The 16,685-nt window shown below is 43.6% G+C and overlaps 1 protein-coding gene across 4 annotated transcripts in view; it reads right to left on the bottom strand.

The window, feature by feature from the left end:
- The window catches only part of ATF1 (activating transcription factor 1), a 381,718-nt gene extending 367,394 nt beyond the window's left edge, over positions 1-14,324 (bottom strand). For 2 of the 4 annotated variants that reach the window (XM_078688926.1, XM_078688924.1), the window contains exon 1: positions 14,089-14,295. The gene's annotated coding sequence lies outside the window, so the exon portion shown is untranslated. Of the gene's footprint in view, positions 1-14,088 lie in introns of all 4 variants that reach the window. The other 2 variants (XM_078688923.1, XM_078688922.1) reach the window with 2 other exon arrangements.
- Between the last annotated feature and the right edge of the window lie 2,361 nt (positions 14,325-16,685).

Genomic DNA, 16,685 nt, shown 5'->3' with positions numbered 1-16,685 from the left:
ACTCTTGATAATCTACCTGGACGACATCCTGATCATGGCTCAGAGTCCAGATCTGGTGTCGCAACATCTACAGATGACCATCTCATTGCTTCAGAATCTGGGTTTTGTGATCAACCAGGCCAAGTCGGCCCTGATCCCATCGCAGTCAACGGATTTTCTAGGCTTTGTGATCGAATCACAAGCGGCGCAGTTGAGTCTGCCCAAGTCCAAATTGAAGGACCTAAAGAAAGAGATTGTATCCCTTCTCAGCAAGCAGATGATCTCGCTCAGGACGGTCGCCAGAGTAGTGGGTTTATTGGCGTTGTCCGTTCAAGCGATGTTTCCCGGGCCCCTTCACTACAGGGCTCTACAGAGACTCAAAATCCAGCACCTTCAGAGAGGTCTGGCTTATTCGGATCTGGTCCCACTGTCGCAGGAAGTGAGAGACGAAATGCGTTGGTGGTTGAGCCACGTGGAAGCGTGGAACGGCAGAGCCATTTTCGTCTCGCTGCCCGAGGTAGTCATAGAGTCCGACGCCAGTCGTTGGGGCTGGGGAGCGCGCTGTGGCGTTTTTTCAACAGGAGGAAGATGGTCTCCTCAAGAGTTGGAGTTACACATAAATTGTCTAGAGTTCCTCGCAGGGTCCTTCGCGATCAAGACCCTCTCCCCGCAGCAGAACTCGTGTTGCATCCTACTTCGGATGGACAATGTCTCTGCGGTTAGATACATAAACAAACTAGGAGGGACGAGATCGTCCATGCTGGTGGAGATAGCCTAGGATTTTTGGCATTATTGTCTCAACCATCAGATCACGGTTATAGCAGAGTACATCCCGGGACAGTCCAACGTGATAGCGGACTGGAACTCGAGGCACCTTCGGGATTACAGTGATTGGCAGCTTCTTCCCAAAATGTTCCAATGGTTACAGGACCTGTGGGGTCCCTGTCAGATCGACTTGTTCGCATCCAGGCTGAACAGCCAACTTCCCAAGTTTTTCAGCTGGAGGCCGGATCCAGCTGCGGCAGCGACGGATGCTTTTCTGCAAGATTGGTCAGGGTCGGTGAACTATGCATTCCCTCCCTTTCTTCTCATTCCACGGGTGGCCTCTCACATTCTCAAACAGAAGCCGGAGGTGGTTCTGGTGACGCCTCTGTGGAGGTCACAGCCTTGGTTCCCGATGCTGTTGGGGATGTGCTGCGATCTCCCCAGGATGTTGCCCTGGTCGGAGTCTCTCCTCCTAGGACCTCTACGAGAACAACATCCATTGATCCTGTCTCAACGCCTCTCGCTGATGGCATGGAGGCTTTCAGGCAACAGTGGAATTTGCCTGGAGTTTCAGGAACGGCTAATGACTTTATCAAACAGGCTTGGGCCCCTTCCACGAGGAAAAGATACTCTTCAGCCTGGAAGGGCTGGTTATGTTGGTGCGTGGAACGGGATTTGGATCCCGTGGGAGAAGGCCTTTCACATGTCGTGAATTTTTTGTCAGAGAAAGCGGCTGGCGGCTTGGCTTATAGATTGGTGAATCATTTCCGGTCGGCCATTTCCGCGGGGCACACCCACATTGACGGGAAACCGGTGGGAGTGCACCCTTTGGTATGCAAACTCCTCAAGGGCATACGTGTCGCAAATCCTCCCAAGCCCAGGTATTCGGGGCTCTGGGATGTTTCTTCAGTAATCAAGCTTCTTGATAGTTGGCCCTCCAATGACTTGCTTTCCAGGAAGCAGTTGTCTGCGAAATTAGCTATGCTATTATGCTTGTCAGCTTGCAGGAGGTCGTCGGATGTACGTGCCTTGGAAGTTACAGGTAGAGTATTTACTCCGGAGGGAGTTTCTTTTAATATTACAGGTCGTACAAAAACACTTTCTAGGCAGATTGATTATAATGCCTTTCCTAGTAATGCCAAACTATGTGTTGTCCAATGCTTGAAAGCTTACGAAGAGTGTACTCGTTCTTTGAGACCGACTGGGGTCACCAGCTTTTGATTGCTGTACAAAAGCCGTTTAAACCTGTGCCCTCCGCCACTATTGCGAGGTGGCTGAAATTTATCATGAAGGAGTCGGGGTTGATGTTCAACTGTTTGGGGCGCACTCGGTGCGTGGTCCCATGGCTTCGAAGTCATTTTTGTTGGGAGCTAATATTCAGGATATTATGCATTGTGCTGATTGGTCGTCTGAATCGACATTCAAACAGTTTTATTACAAGCCGGTGGGAGATATTGCATCTGTTGTGTTTGATACAGCGTTAAACTAGCATAATCGGAAGCCTCCGGTCCTGTAATAGAATCAAAAATTAGCTAGCATTCGCGCCAAGAATTTTCAATTCTATTAAGGACACGGAGGCGAGGATTATCCCAGCTATGTTCAATGTATGATCATGCTTACCCACCCGTTATTATATGCTTGATGCTGGTTTTATACAAGAATTACGGGTTGTTTATATTTGTTTTCTAGGCAATGACAAGAAAAATGAATGAGGAATCTTCCGTTGAAGACTGAAGTTGGAACGGTGTTCCCTGTTATTCCATGTTGGAGAAGATTATAGACTTTTTTGGTTATTGGACTTCTTCTGCAAGTTCACGCAAAGAAAGAGGAGGCTGGGACTGTTACCAGGGCTCTTATGAGGGCTAAGGAGGCGTGGCTAAGGCCGAGCATCATGGTCTTTGTAGTTTATTTTTATGAAACTGTATGTTTATTGGCTGCTGTGAACTTTACAGTAAAGAAAGAGAAGCATAATCCTCGCCTCCGTGTCCTTAATAGAATTGAAAATTCTTGGCGCGAATGCTAGCTAATTTTTGAGTCTCCTCTAGGGAAATGGAACACACCCCTTGCTTCCCATTTCTTTTGTGTGCTTTTTGAAATCACCCTTCTTTCTGTGGGTGGTTCCCGTCCCTGGCAACAGGCCCTATTACGTGTGTTATTGTTCGTCTATCTATTTCGTTAGGTTTAATTTAACTTCTTTTTCTGTTTGTAACAAGCAGAATACACAAACGAAAGCAAACTGTTGATTTCCCATGTGGCTTTTGTTGCAACAGAATTTGCCCTGAGAGCGGAGAGGAACAAACTTTATTAAATGACATGCATGCACAGAACAGAGGCTCCAGTCCGCTCGCGCAATCCAATGCCATCTGACCCCGCCGAGTACAAAACCCATTGAGAAGTGGCCTCATCAAACCCCCTGGCTCACATATTCTCATAGGTGACCCTATTTCTAAAGGGGGAGTGCTCCCTTTGCTAAAAACAACAAGCATTTGCAATGCAATAGGTCTCGCATTAGGAAAGTTTGAGCTATTGGTATTGTAAATGACAAATTTTTTATTTATGTGTTGGTTTTGAAAATAGCAAAATTAATAGCTTTGTCATTTACAATGCCAATACTTTTAACTTTCGCAAATGTGACACCTATAGCATTTGTAATGAAATATGTGTTGTATTTACGTGACTTAGATGTATTGATATTACAAATAACAATTGCTTTGAATTTTTTTAAATAATGAATACTTAAATAAAAGTTATTGTGATTTATAATGGCAATAGCTTAAACTTTTGTAAATAACTTTTGTGAAGATTATGTACAGTGTATTTAATCCAAGAACAGAAGTGAAACATTAACATATTTTTGTGACATTTGTAATAAAGCTTGAAACATTGAGAGAACATATTTGAACCAGTTGTTGTTGAATGGTTGCACAGATTGATGCTGTGGTGGCGCTGACTCAGGTTGTGGTGGCGACGAGTGATGTGGTGGCGACGAGTGATGCTGTGGCGTTCAGTGATGCTGTGGTAGAGCATAGTGATGTTGTGGTGCCCCTGAGTGATGCTGTGGTGGTGCTGAGTGATGCGATAGATAGAGGGAAGGCGATCGAGGGAGGGTTGATAGAGAGATAGATAGAGTGATGGAGAGTGAGTGCGATAGATAGACAGATAGAGTGAAGGCGATAGAAAGATTGATAGAGTGAGGGGCGATAGATAGATAGAGTCAGGGCGATAGATAGATAGAGTGAGGGCAATATATAGAGTGAGGGTGATAGCTAGAGTGAGGGTGATAGCTAGAGTGAGGGTGATAGCTAGAGTGAGGGGGATAGCTAGAGTGAGGGTGATAGATAGAGTGAGGGTGATAGATAGAGTGAGGGTGATAGATAGAGTGAGGGCGATAGAGACATAGATAGATCGATCGATAGAGTGAGGGCGATAGATAGATAGAGTGAGGGCGATAGAAAGAGTGAAGGTGATAGATAGAATGAGAGCGATAGATAGATGGATAGAGTGAGGGTGATATATCGAGTGAGGGCGATAGATAGACAGATAGTGTAATTATGTGGTGTGTAATTATGTGGCACTGACTGGTATTTGGAGTGTATGTTGCGTTGAGCGCAGTGTAAATATGTAGCATATAATTATGTGGCAATGAGTGGTATTTGGAGTGTATGTTGCATTAAGTGCAGTGTAATTATGTGGCGTGTAATTATGTGGCACTGAGTGGTATTTGGAGTGCATGTTGCGTTGAGCGCAATGTAATTATGTAGCATATAATTATGTGGCACTGAGTGGTATTATAAGGAGTGTATGCTGTACAGTAGAGTAATTGTGTGGCGTGTAATTATGTGGCACTGAGTGGTATTGTTTGGAGTGCATGTTGCACTGTAATTATGTAGCATATAATTATGTGGCACTGAGTGGTATTGTGTGGAGTGTGTGTTGCATTCAGTAGAGTAATTATGTGGCGTGTAACTATGTGGCATTGAGTGGTATTTGGAGTGTATGTTCCATTGAGTGCAGTGTAATTATGTGGCATGTAATTATGTGGCACATACCATACAAAACCATTGAAGCGTTTGAGAGATCAGTACTGACAGATGTGCAAAAAATAACATACAGTAAACCTAAAAAAAGTAACCTCACATCCAGTGAATGGAATACCTTGAAAAATTTAACCAATAACGAACAATTGACGTTTCAAAAGGCAGACAAGGGAGGGGCCCTTGTAGTCATGGACACGGACTTTTACATTAAAAGTGTCAATGATCATGTGAATAATCCTGATATATATCTTCCACTAGAATCAGACCCGACTCAGGAATACCAACAAATTCTACAAAAGATCATCAATCACGCTCATGAGATGAAGTGGATTAATGACAAAACCAAACAGTTTTTTGAGATAAAATACCCCAGACGACCTAAGTTGTATATGACACCAAAAATACACAAAAATCTGCAAAATCCGCCATTTAGACCCATCGTCTCTGCGTGTGGGTCAATCTCTGAGCCCATAGGGAAATTCATTGATAGGTTTTTGCAACCGATTGTACAAAATTCAGCCACATACATTAAAGATACGACAGCTTTTTTGAACTTATTGAAAAATATTGAGCTTAAGATGGATGAAACTTACCTACTTTGTACCATTGATGTAACCGCCCTCTATACCTCTATCCCCCACAATGAGGGCTTAGAGGCATTAGAATGGAGTATCATAAACAGTGATCTTCAAGAAGAACAAAAATTACTAATCATACAACTCATGCAATTCGCATTGTTTTGTAGTTATTTTGAATGGGATGGAAAATACTACAACCAAAGCAGCGGGACATCTATGGGCTTTGGGGGGGCGCCCTCATACGCAAATATCTTTATGAACAAGTTTGAAACTGACCATATTCTGAAAAATTTGCAATGGACAGACCATTTGATTATGTACAAAAGGTACATTGATGATTTATTTATAATATGGAGAGGTGCTAAAGAAGATCTGGAAAACAATATCATTGCACTCAATGCGTGCAATGAACGAATAAAATTTACCCACACCATAGATGAACAAAGCATTGCATTCCTTGATGTGAAAGTGACAATTATCAACAACAGCATTGAGACTAATGTACACATTAAGAAAACAGATAAAAATTCATCTCTACTGTTTCAAAGTTTTCATCCTATGGCGTTGAAAAAGCACTTACCTACTTCTCAATTCATAAGAATGAAAAGAATAACCTCAAATGAAGAAGAGTTGTTAAAAATTTTGCAAGAACAAATAAAGAAATATCAAGCAAGAGGATATCCTAATGATGTACTGCAAACATCCATTGAAAGAGTGGCTAATCAATCTCGAACCAGCATGTTAATGGAAACAGTTAAAATTCAAGAGATTAAAACTGTTTGTGTACTAAAATTCTCTACAGATGCACCAAAAATTAAAAAAATTGTGAACAGACATTGGAGACTCATCCAGCAAGAGCCTGATTTGAAAGACCTGTACAACGAAAAAATAACTTTCGCATTTCAAAGATCGAAAAATATAAAAGAAATGTTGAATACACCGAAGAAACTCACTATAACCTTTAGAGGCATGCAAAAATGCCAAAACTGCATCCATTGTGGAAACGTGATCACTGGAAACCAATTTACTCACCCCACTAAAGGGCATCCTATTGAATTGAAACATAACAGTACATGTGATACGATGAACTGCGTGTATGCTATCAAATGCCCGTGTGACAAAACCTATGTAGGACAAACTGAGAGAAAAGTAAAAACACGCATAACTGAACATAAGAGCAATATCAGACTCATGAACTCTAAATCTACCATTGCATGCCATTGGCTTGAAGCACGTCATCAAATTTCCCAACTAAGATACATGGTCTTAGAGAGAATTGTCCCACGCAGCGACCTGGATCCCACCAAGCAAAGACTTAGATGTGAATACTATTGGATCAAAAAACTTAATTCGGCCCACCCCATGGGGCTCAATGATAGAATTGAACATTCATGTTTTCTATAAATCGCAACCATGGACTTGAACTATATCCGTGATCCTTGAAGTGTTATTTGAACTTTAAGACTCAATTTATTTTGAGTATATTTTGGTTTATTACTTTTTATTTCTTTAATATATTCTTATTGTCATGACAAAACACAATGTAGTTATTCTGACTCGTAGTATAATTCCTGCAATACACATAAATAACGAGTCGTTTCACCTATTTTCATTTCCGTGAAGCCAGAACGGACCCAGTCACATGACCGGAGTAATACTCTGCCGTGATTGGAAGATGTTCCGATCACGTGTACGGAACTTTACTCGATAGTTAGCTCTTGACTTTTGGCGCGCAACACTGTAACGCAGAGACGCCAGTATACTCTATGCATCAGACCGGATGGTCGAATGTAAGTAGAATAGAAAAACGAGTGGATGTTTTTGATGTTTCGTATAGTTATGAGATCGCGCACTATCAGTTCATGTGTTTGTATAAAATAGAGATATATCTATTAGCCCGTTATTAGGAAAGGGAAATTGCATTGCATTTACATATTAGAACTGAGGAGTTATATACTGATTCTAGGTTGGAGAATTGTAATTGAGTTTGAGTATCTAAATTGTTATATTGAGTGTGTATATTATGGACAGTGAATTAATTGGTCCTGTTTCCTTTCATTTCCTAGTCCCCTGATGAAGGGTCCGATGTATGAGACCCGAAATGCATTGGGAATATAAGATGTATTGATAATTGGCACATTATCCCACATGAAACTGTGAAATAAAACTACAAATCTATTGCAAAACTAGCATGGAGTACAGATTTGTTATATATGGAATAATTCGAGTATGAAATTCGAAAAAGTGGAGAAGAAACCAAAGAGTTTCATTGAAAAACAGCGCACTCATTTGTAGGAGGGAGTTTCCCTTCCACACCACGTATTCAAGCATGTAATTATGTGGCACTGAGTGGTATTGTTTGGAGTGTATGTTGCATTGAGTGCATTGTAATTATGTAGCATATAATTATGTGGCACGGAGTGGTTTTGTGTGGAGTGTGTGTTGCATTCAGTAGAGTGTAATTATGTGGCGTGTAATGATGTAGCACTGAGTGGTATTTGGAGTGTTTGTTGCATTGAGTGCAGTGTAATTATGTGGCGTGTAACTGTGGCACTGAGTGGTATTTTGAGCGTATGTTGCATTGATGGCAGTGTAATTATGTGGCGTGTAACTATGTGGGACTGAGTGGTATTGTGTGGAGTGTGTGTTGCATTCAGTAGAGTGTAATTATGTGGCGTGTAATTATGTGGCACTGAGTGGTATTTGGAGTGCATGTTGCGTTGAGCGCAATGTAATTATGTAGCATATAATTATGTGGCACTGAGTGGTATTATAAGGAGTGTATGCTGTATTCAGTAGAGTGTAATTGTGTGGCGTGTAATTATGTGGCACTGAGTGGTATTGTTTGGAGTGCATGTTGCACTGTAATTATGTAGCATATAATTATGTGGCACTGAGTGGTATTGTGTGGAGTGTGTGTTGCGTTCAGTAGAGTGTAATTATGTGGCGTGTAATGATGTAGCACTGAGTGGTATTTGGAGTGTTTGTTGCATTGAGTGCAGTGTAATTATGTGGTGTGTAACTGTGGCACTGAGTGGTATTTTGAGCGTATGTTGCATTGATGGCAGTGTAATTATGTGGCGTGTAACTATGTGGCACTGAGTGGTATTTGGAGTGTATGTTGCATTGAGTGCAGTGTAATTATGTGGCGTGTAATTATGTGGCACTGAGTGGCATTTGGAGTGTATGTTGCATTGAGTGCAGTGTAATTATGTGGCATGTAATTATGTGGCACTGAGGAGTGGTATTTGGAGTATATGTTGCATTGAGTGCAGTGTAATTATGTGGCATGTAATTATGTGGCACTGAGTGGTATTTGGAGTGTGTGTTGCGTTGAGCACAGTGTAAATATGTAGCATATAATTATGTGGCACTGAGTGGTATTGTGTGGAGTGTGTGTTGCATTCAGTAGAGTAAGTATGTGGCACTGAGTGGCATTTGGAGTGTATGTTGCATTGAGTGCAGTGTAATTATGTGGCATGTAATTATGTGGCACTGAGGAGTGGTATTTGAAGTGTATGTTGTGTTGAGTGTAGTGTAATTATGCGGCGTGTAATTATGTGGCACTTAGTGGTATTTAGAGTGTATGTTGCTTTGAGTGCAGTGTAATTATGTGGCATGTAATTATGTGGCACTGAGTGGTATTTGGAGTGTATGTTGCGTTGAGCACAGTGTAAATATGTAGCATATAATTAAGTGGCACTGAGTGGTATTTGGAGTGTATGTTGCATTGAGTGCAGTGTAATTATGTGGCCTGGTATTATGTGGCACTGAGTGGTGTTTGGAGTGCATGTTGCGTTGAGCGCAGTGTAATTATGTTGCATATAATTATGTGGCACTGAGTGGTATTATGAGGAGTGTATGTTGTAGTCAGTAGAGTGCAATTGTGTTGTGTATAATTATATGGCACTGAGTGGTATTGTTTGGAGTGTGTGTTGCATTCAGTAGAGTGTAATTATGTGGTGTGTAATTATGTGGCACTGAGTGGTATTTGGAGTGTATGTTGCGTTGAGCGCAGTGTAATTATGTAGCATATAATTATGTGGAACTGAGTGGTATTGTGTGGAGTGTATGTTGTATTCAGTAGAGTGTAATTGTGTGTGTGAGAGGGTGCCGGGTGTGTGAGGGTGCAGAGTGTGTGAGGGTGCAGAGTGTGGTGTGAGGGTGCAGAGTGTGGTGTGAGGGTGCAGAGTGTGGTGTGAGGGTGCAGAGTGTGGTGTGAGGGTGCAGAGCGTGGTGTGAGGGTGCAGAGCGTGGTGTGAGGGTGCAGAGTATGGTGTGAGGGTGCAGTGTGGTGTGAGGGTGCAGTGTGGTGTGAGGGTGCAGAGTGTGTGAGGGTGCAGAGTGTGTGAGGGCGCAGTGTGTTTTGCCTAAAGTAGTGTGAGGGCGCAGTGTGTGTGGCCTAAAGTAGTGTGTGGGCTCCGTGTGTCTGGCCTAAAGTAGTATGAGTGTGCAGGGTGTGAGTGCAGTGTGTGTGGCCTAAAGTAGTGTGAGGGCACAGTGTATGAGTGCACAGTGTGTTTGGCCTAAAGTAGTGTGAGGGCGCAGTGTGTGTGGCCTAAAGTAGTGTGAGGGTACAGTGTGTGTGGCCTAAAGTAGTGTGAGGGCACAGTGTGTATGTCCTAAAGTAGTGTGAGGGCGCAGTGTGTGGCCTAAAGTAGTGTGAGGGCGCAGTGTGTGTGGCCTAAAGTAGTGTGAGGGTGCAGTGTGTGCGGCGTGAAGTAGTGTGAGGGCGCAGAGTGTGTAGCCTAAAGTAGTGTGAGGGCGCAGAGTATGTGTCCTAAAGTAGTGTGTGGGCTCAGTGTGTCTGGCCTAAAGTAGTGTGAGGGCACAGTATGTGAGTGTGCAGTGTGTGACCTAAAGTAGTGTGAGGGCACAGTGTGTGAGTGTGCAGTGTGTGTGGCCTAAAGTATTGTTAGGGCACAGTGTGTGAGTGCGCAGTGTGTGAGTGCGCAGTGTGTCTAAGTGTCAGTATAATGTACATGGTGCTCATGTAAATCATTCCAGTGCCTTCAGGTACACGAGAGAGGCCGCAGGACATGGCTGAAGCAGAGGGCTGAGTAAAACAGAGCACGTTGAAGGACGTGCGTGCCCCAGAGGTAGAATTCAACTGAGTAGGAAGAGATGAGCTTTGAGAGAGACATTTAAATACTTCAATTGTATAAAAACAGCAGAGGAGGGAGAACGAGACATTTGTCTGCTTCAGGGATATAAATATAGCAATGGCTGGGGGAGCCGTGCCAGAGGCATTTAATTACCTCAGGGTATAAATACAGCTGATTATGGATTGAAGAGCGGTAAGGGAGTCTTCTGAATACTCCCAAGCAGTATAATTGAAGCACTAGACGGGGAGGTAATACATGAGGGGAGAATGTTTAAATACATCTGGGTGTAAAATGAGCAGAAAGGAGAGAAAGAGAGACACTGTGAGAGAGACATCTGAATACAAGCAGGAAGTGGGATAAGGGAGGGGGTTGCAAATGGTGAGCATTTCACGGCCGCTTTGATGTTCTCAGTGGCCACGCGGCTCACTGAGAACATCAAAGCAGCCGCGAAAATGCTCCCAAAGGCTGTAGGCAGACAAATGGTGCACGCGCCCGGCGCACATGCACTGTGCCCGATCCGCCTGCAGACTTTGGGAGCATTTTTGAAAGCCCCCTTACTATAACTCTCGCAGAACAATGCATGCGCGTTGGTTCTGCGAGACCTAAAAAGGGTTACAGAGTGACGGAGGGCAGAAAGTGGCTGCGCAGCGAGATGTGGAGGGGCAGGGCCCGGGGGAAGCCTGGGGGCTAGTGAGCTGAGTGCACGACACTTCCACCCCGCTATTGTTGGCCGCCTACACCAGCCCAGCCAGGGTAACACACGGGCAGGGTGGCCAGATGCATCTTGTCCTACATTGATCGGGTAACAGCAGGGGTATCCCGTCGCAGAACCCCAGTTCAGAGCGGCCCATGGTAAATCTCTATCCACAAAGCAGGCCTTGTAGACGTTCTACAAAGCACACCTTGCACATAAGCTTATTATGGCATGTTTGAAATGAACAAAAATCGTAGTTTCTTTGCATAATTTGGGAGGCCGCACAGCTTTTATTTTATCAGGACGGTGCAGCCATAAGGACGCTGTGCTATAGGTCGTCGTCTTTCCTCACCTGTGTGTCTATGTGCATGCCTTTAACTTGTTTGTCTTGTGTCAAAGCAAGAACATTGGCTACAGGGCCACCTCAGCTGCCAATATTTTACTAAAATTTTTATGGCCACGGAGGTTTTTTTTTTTATATGATGGATGTTTTTGTTGGTTATTTTCGTTACGTGGCTACTTAAAGGATAATGATTAAAAAAAACGCATGCCAAAAGACAAACCTGCTAGCAGGCTGCATTTCAGTTTTTAAAACAGAAAAGTAGCATAGGTGAGCCCACACGCATGCTAGCCCCGCGAAGTTTAGTTTTTGATTCAGCGTGAAAAGCAGACACCATCATAACCCCTGCATTAGTGTGCAGCGGAAGTAATTCACCAACTGTGGCTGCTTAGTTCAGACGGCCCTCCCCCACAACCTCCTCTTTCCAGTTCTCCAGTAGTCTACCGTACAGGCATGCCTGGAGCCAGCCTCAAAGCTGCATCTGCCCTATAGCCACCCGGAGCTAAATTTAGAACTAAACAAACATTGAGGATCACATGTTGGCACTGTCCACCAGAGGTTTCTGGGATTCAAAACCTCCAACAAGTACAGTTAAAGGCCCTTAAGCAGCATGTTGCCACCATATACAGCCAGAAATGGAGTAAATTGAACCTGAGAAACCTATTCCACTTTTGTCCTCCCATCTGGCTATACCCTGCCTGCCCACTTCACAACCCCTCCTGCCCCCAACCATTTTGTAAATAGTGGTTACTACTGTTTGTAAGGTTCCATAGTGCTCTTGGAATCTGGGCGCAACTATCAGATCTGGCTAGTGGTTCACCGAGCCAAAATGGTCTGCTGATATTGGTAGTTGGTAACATTTCAGGTCTTTAGAGATTGGTCACTGTGGGTGGTGGTCGGCGAGGTGAGCATAGGCGGGAGTCTGGACAGTGGTTGGCCAGATTTTGATGAGGGTTGGTGTGGCATATTATGTGTATGGACGCGTGTACTGAAAGGCCACTGTCACTTGTTATGTGGCAGAGATTTGCTCCAAAGACAGTTATTTTATAGTGGCTATAGTGGCTTGGAACTAAACATGCAGTGCCAGTGTGTCTACTAGGAATTAGAGCAGGAGTGCAGGGTTTTAAACCTGATAGAATTCCCCTCTCCCACATCTCCTGCTCACTGTCTGCCAGCGTCACCCTACAACTCGAAACGCCTGTACTAGCCTCTGCTTAACAATGGAAACAGTCGAGAATCCTACCACCGATTGCAGCATTTAACTTTGTGCTCAAGAATCCTCTTTCCAGCACCCCTGCTCTCCCCCCCCACCTTCGGATGCTGTAAACCTGCTTAGTAAATGTTGTATGGCTCAGTGAGATTCAATTTAATATACAAAACAGTTTTGGTAGCAAGAGCGCTAGAACGACAACTAGCCGCAAGCACTTGTTATTTTACTGACTGCTTATACTCTCTGATGCATCACCTACTGGGGCCTGGGTATGGTAACCATTTAAAATTGTTCATACATACTTTGAAATTATACAATGTACGTTTTTTTAAACAGTGGTACCCAACCTCATAGTGTATATGAGTTTAAGTGCTAGGCCTTCTTCCACAGCCCCGCCCCACCCCACCCCACCATTGGTGATATAATAAAATATGTATTTCCACCCTGTTATATATGGTATAAGGACGCCGTTCATGTGCCAACTCATAAAAGATTCATTTTGATAAGCATTAATATGCGATAATGGACTGCATCGCTAAATATTTATAAGGTCCCAAAGGCGAGACCGAATGCATTGGAAATGCTTGTTTATTGTAGCGCTAAATGTGGTGGAATGACAGCCTTCTGAGGCCATCACTTGGGAACTTCGGGTGTGGAGGTGCAAGCAGAAATAACGACAAAATATATATATTTATATAATCCAATTACGTTACTGTACTCATTATTCAAAACGTTCCTAACAAGTCAAGACAATTACCAGGTATTGCGTTGGATTGATAAAATTAGTATGTATACAAAGAGTCCCAGGAGATAGAACGGGGGCACGGGAGTGTAAATTAAAGGATACCTGCATACCACAAACCCTATTCAATGTCAACAGAGGGCGACATTAAAAGGCAAGCCCACACAAATTATTTGTAATTAATGAAGGTTTTTTATGGGCGACTGATTCCACCGAAGTTCATGCGAGGCGTTTGAAGGGTGAAGAAGCCTCAAACGACGGATAAACTCAGTCCCCTCAAAAAAATGTTCAGTAGATGACAGAGGTTAATCCAAGAAAATAAACTATTTTGAGAAGTATTATCCCCTGCATTACAGAATTTGAGTTCCGACTGACTGGCACTTCGTGGATTAATACTGTGAGCCACAGACTGGCGCTGCAAAAAGTTGATGTCGGTACTACCCGTGGGGGCAACGAGGGGGTGTGGGAGGGGCTGGAAAGCGTCACAGTACAAGGAAGGAGAAGAGGAGGCACGTGGGGTGTGCCAGAGAACTTTAGAGGGGTCGCGGAGGGACCAGTGAGTAGGAGGCGATAGAGGAAAAGGATATGGAGGCACAAGATCCCCTCCCCCTGCGGACCGCTCTGTTTGTTTTCATTACCTGACGCCGCGGCTCCCTCAGCCAATCACGGACTGCAGACGTTTCCAGTGAAGCTCGGGGCCTCTGCTCCTCTTCTCCCTCTCGTACTGACAGCGGCTCGTTACCTTCCGGTTCAGTGGGAACCGGGCAGCACCGGGGCACGAGCGCAACCTGTAACGGCCCGGTCCAGTTATTGCCGCTCCGGCTGCATGCCTCGGTAGGCCGTGGGGCTCCAGTGCCCAGCTAGGCCCGCTCATAGACAGAAAGAAAAGACTACAGGCCGTAGCATGCAAGTCTGGCGGACATCTTGAAGTTCATAGACTATTCTGGGAACAACCGTTACTGGGAGGCTGGCATTTCTTAGTAACGCCCTCCTTGTGTGTGCATATTTACGTTTCTTGTATTTACACAACATTTATGTGTCCACATTGACGTATATTATAACAGTTTTATCTGTATTCAGTATTATTTCTCCAACGCATATGGTGTGGAAAACCAATTGTTCCTCAGCAGTTAATTTTTTGGAAGGAAATTATGTGGGCCGTTTTATTATTTTGAAAGGCATCCCGTGCTTTTTCAACACGGCCGCTTCTCTTAAACATTTTGAGCTGGATTCGTCCGTAGACCTTGTACTGTTGCAGCAATTCAGTACCTCGCTATTTAGTCCGTCGCTTGTTTTTAGACCATTCTGTCCTTCAGGCTCGTAATGTTCTTTCGATATTACTTTGCGCCACCCAAGGATGGTTTTAAGGCAATGTATGGCCAAGAGCACATATGGTTACAGATGACACAGAACACTTGGCATGCATACATAATCTGGTTCTGTATAGCCATGCAACAAATTAGCATGAGATGCACGAATAAACACAGCCCTGTCAAGTGCCACGCATCATGCGTTACACAGTTCGAGATTCCGAATACTATAATGGGACTATTATGACAGGGTTGTCTAGACCCGTGCTTAAAACAGAAATAAAAAAGTGCTGATGCTGTCTCAGAGTACATGTTTACAAATGAGAACTACAGGTACTCTCTAATCACAATAGTTAACCGCCCTTTCAAATTAAAGAAGCGCAGGTACTCAGTACCTACTCATATAAGAAGGAAAAAACAGCCCTAGACTCAGTATACGCAAGCGAGCTAACTCCTCTCCAAACTTTTCGTGTTGCCCTAGCAGCGTGCGTGTTTGTGCATGATATGTATTTTAAACAAATATGTGAGTTAGTTCTTCCAAAGACACCCCAACACTTGAGAGCTCCCCTTTAGAATACCAAATGGAAGATCTGTTCATGATAGTGATGAATCAGTTCTGAGGGTTACATGTTACGCCAAGGCCTTGAGGACTCAGATTCATTACGTTTTATATGGTTGTGAGTCAAATGCAGAGTCAGCCGTATGTATAGGATGTTGTCCTCCTTCGGTCAGCAAAGACTTTCTTCATCTTTTGAGGACTATCAAAATGTTGGCACCTGACAATGCAGGTATGAGGAAGACTTTTTATTTTTTGGGGACAAGTCCTCACTTTTCCTCTGAACATCAGTATGCTTTGAGATTTAATTTTGGCCATCTGAAATGGCTTCTTGAGATTGCCAATGAAATGTTCCACAGTACCCGCCAATATGCGGCCATAGAGGAGTCACCTCACAATATTGCAAAACTATATATTCAGAATATATCTTTTTCTCATGGTCTGTTTTGACAATATATGGAATTATTAACCCAGTAAACCTGTACCCTATCTTCATGGGAATGGCGGCTACTAAGAAGGCAGCAGGCCCGTGGGGATCAATTCAACATCCTGTACTCAACTCACTGACTTAACCGGTTCCGGAGCACCTTGAAAACCCACTCAATAACCAAGAGTTATCAGAACCTCCTATTATATCACAAGCCCAGGCAAGGGCCACACAACCAATAAATGTACATTTTGGACCAGGGCCTGAAATCCAGCCATTAACCTCATTAGTGCCACAAAGAACACTGGAGCCAGCTAACTCTGCTATCTTACACAGCAGGTCCAATCAGCTTTTCAAAGAAAAACCCTTGGACAATCACAGTAGTAGCAATGGCATCATCTTTGAGCCCAAAGATGATCCAACACCGGCTTAACTGATCCACACACCACACCATTCTTCTGAGATATAACATGATTTCTTAAACGGATCAAATTTGTTGAACTGTTCAAATGCATCCTGAGCTTACAAATATATCCACAGAAGATATTCTGCAAGTAAAATTTAAAATGCTGGCAAACTGTTTGTATGTGAAAAATATCAACTGTACTAACACTCCAATCTCCCACACTACTAGCTGAAATCCTGCTCAGGAAGCCAATTTTTGAAGTGTGGGGAATAGTGATTACGAAACCATTAGCCCCCAAGTACCCACGCCGGGAAAAAGCAAATTATGGAGCACATTTTGTGATGGTGCTACTTCATTACATTAATCATTGACAAACTGAGCAATCATTGACAAACAGTCTCTTACCAACTCTCCTAGAACAAATCGTAGCCCTCAGACAGCGAAATACAATGTATATCAAGCACCCGGGTGCTGACGACAAAACACAAATAGTAACTCCTAAGCAGGAGGACAACAAGGTACAAACAGCAACTCCT

Source organism: Lissotriton helveticus, chromosome 1_1 (genome assembly GCF_964261635.1).
Source record: "Lissotriton helveticus chromosome 1_1, aLisHel1.1, whole genome shotgun sequence".
In the NCBI taxonomy this organism is placed as follows: Eukaryota; Metazoa; Chordata; class Amphibia; order Caudata; family Salamandridae; genus Lissotriton; species Lissotriton helveticus.
This window is presented reverse-complemented; position numbering and strand designations above follow the sequence as displayed.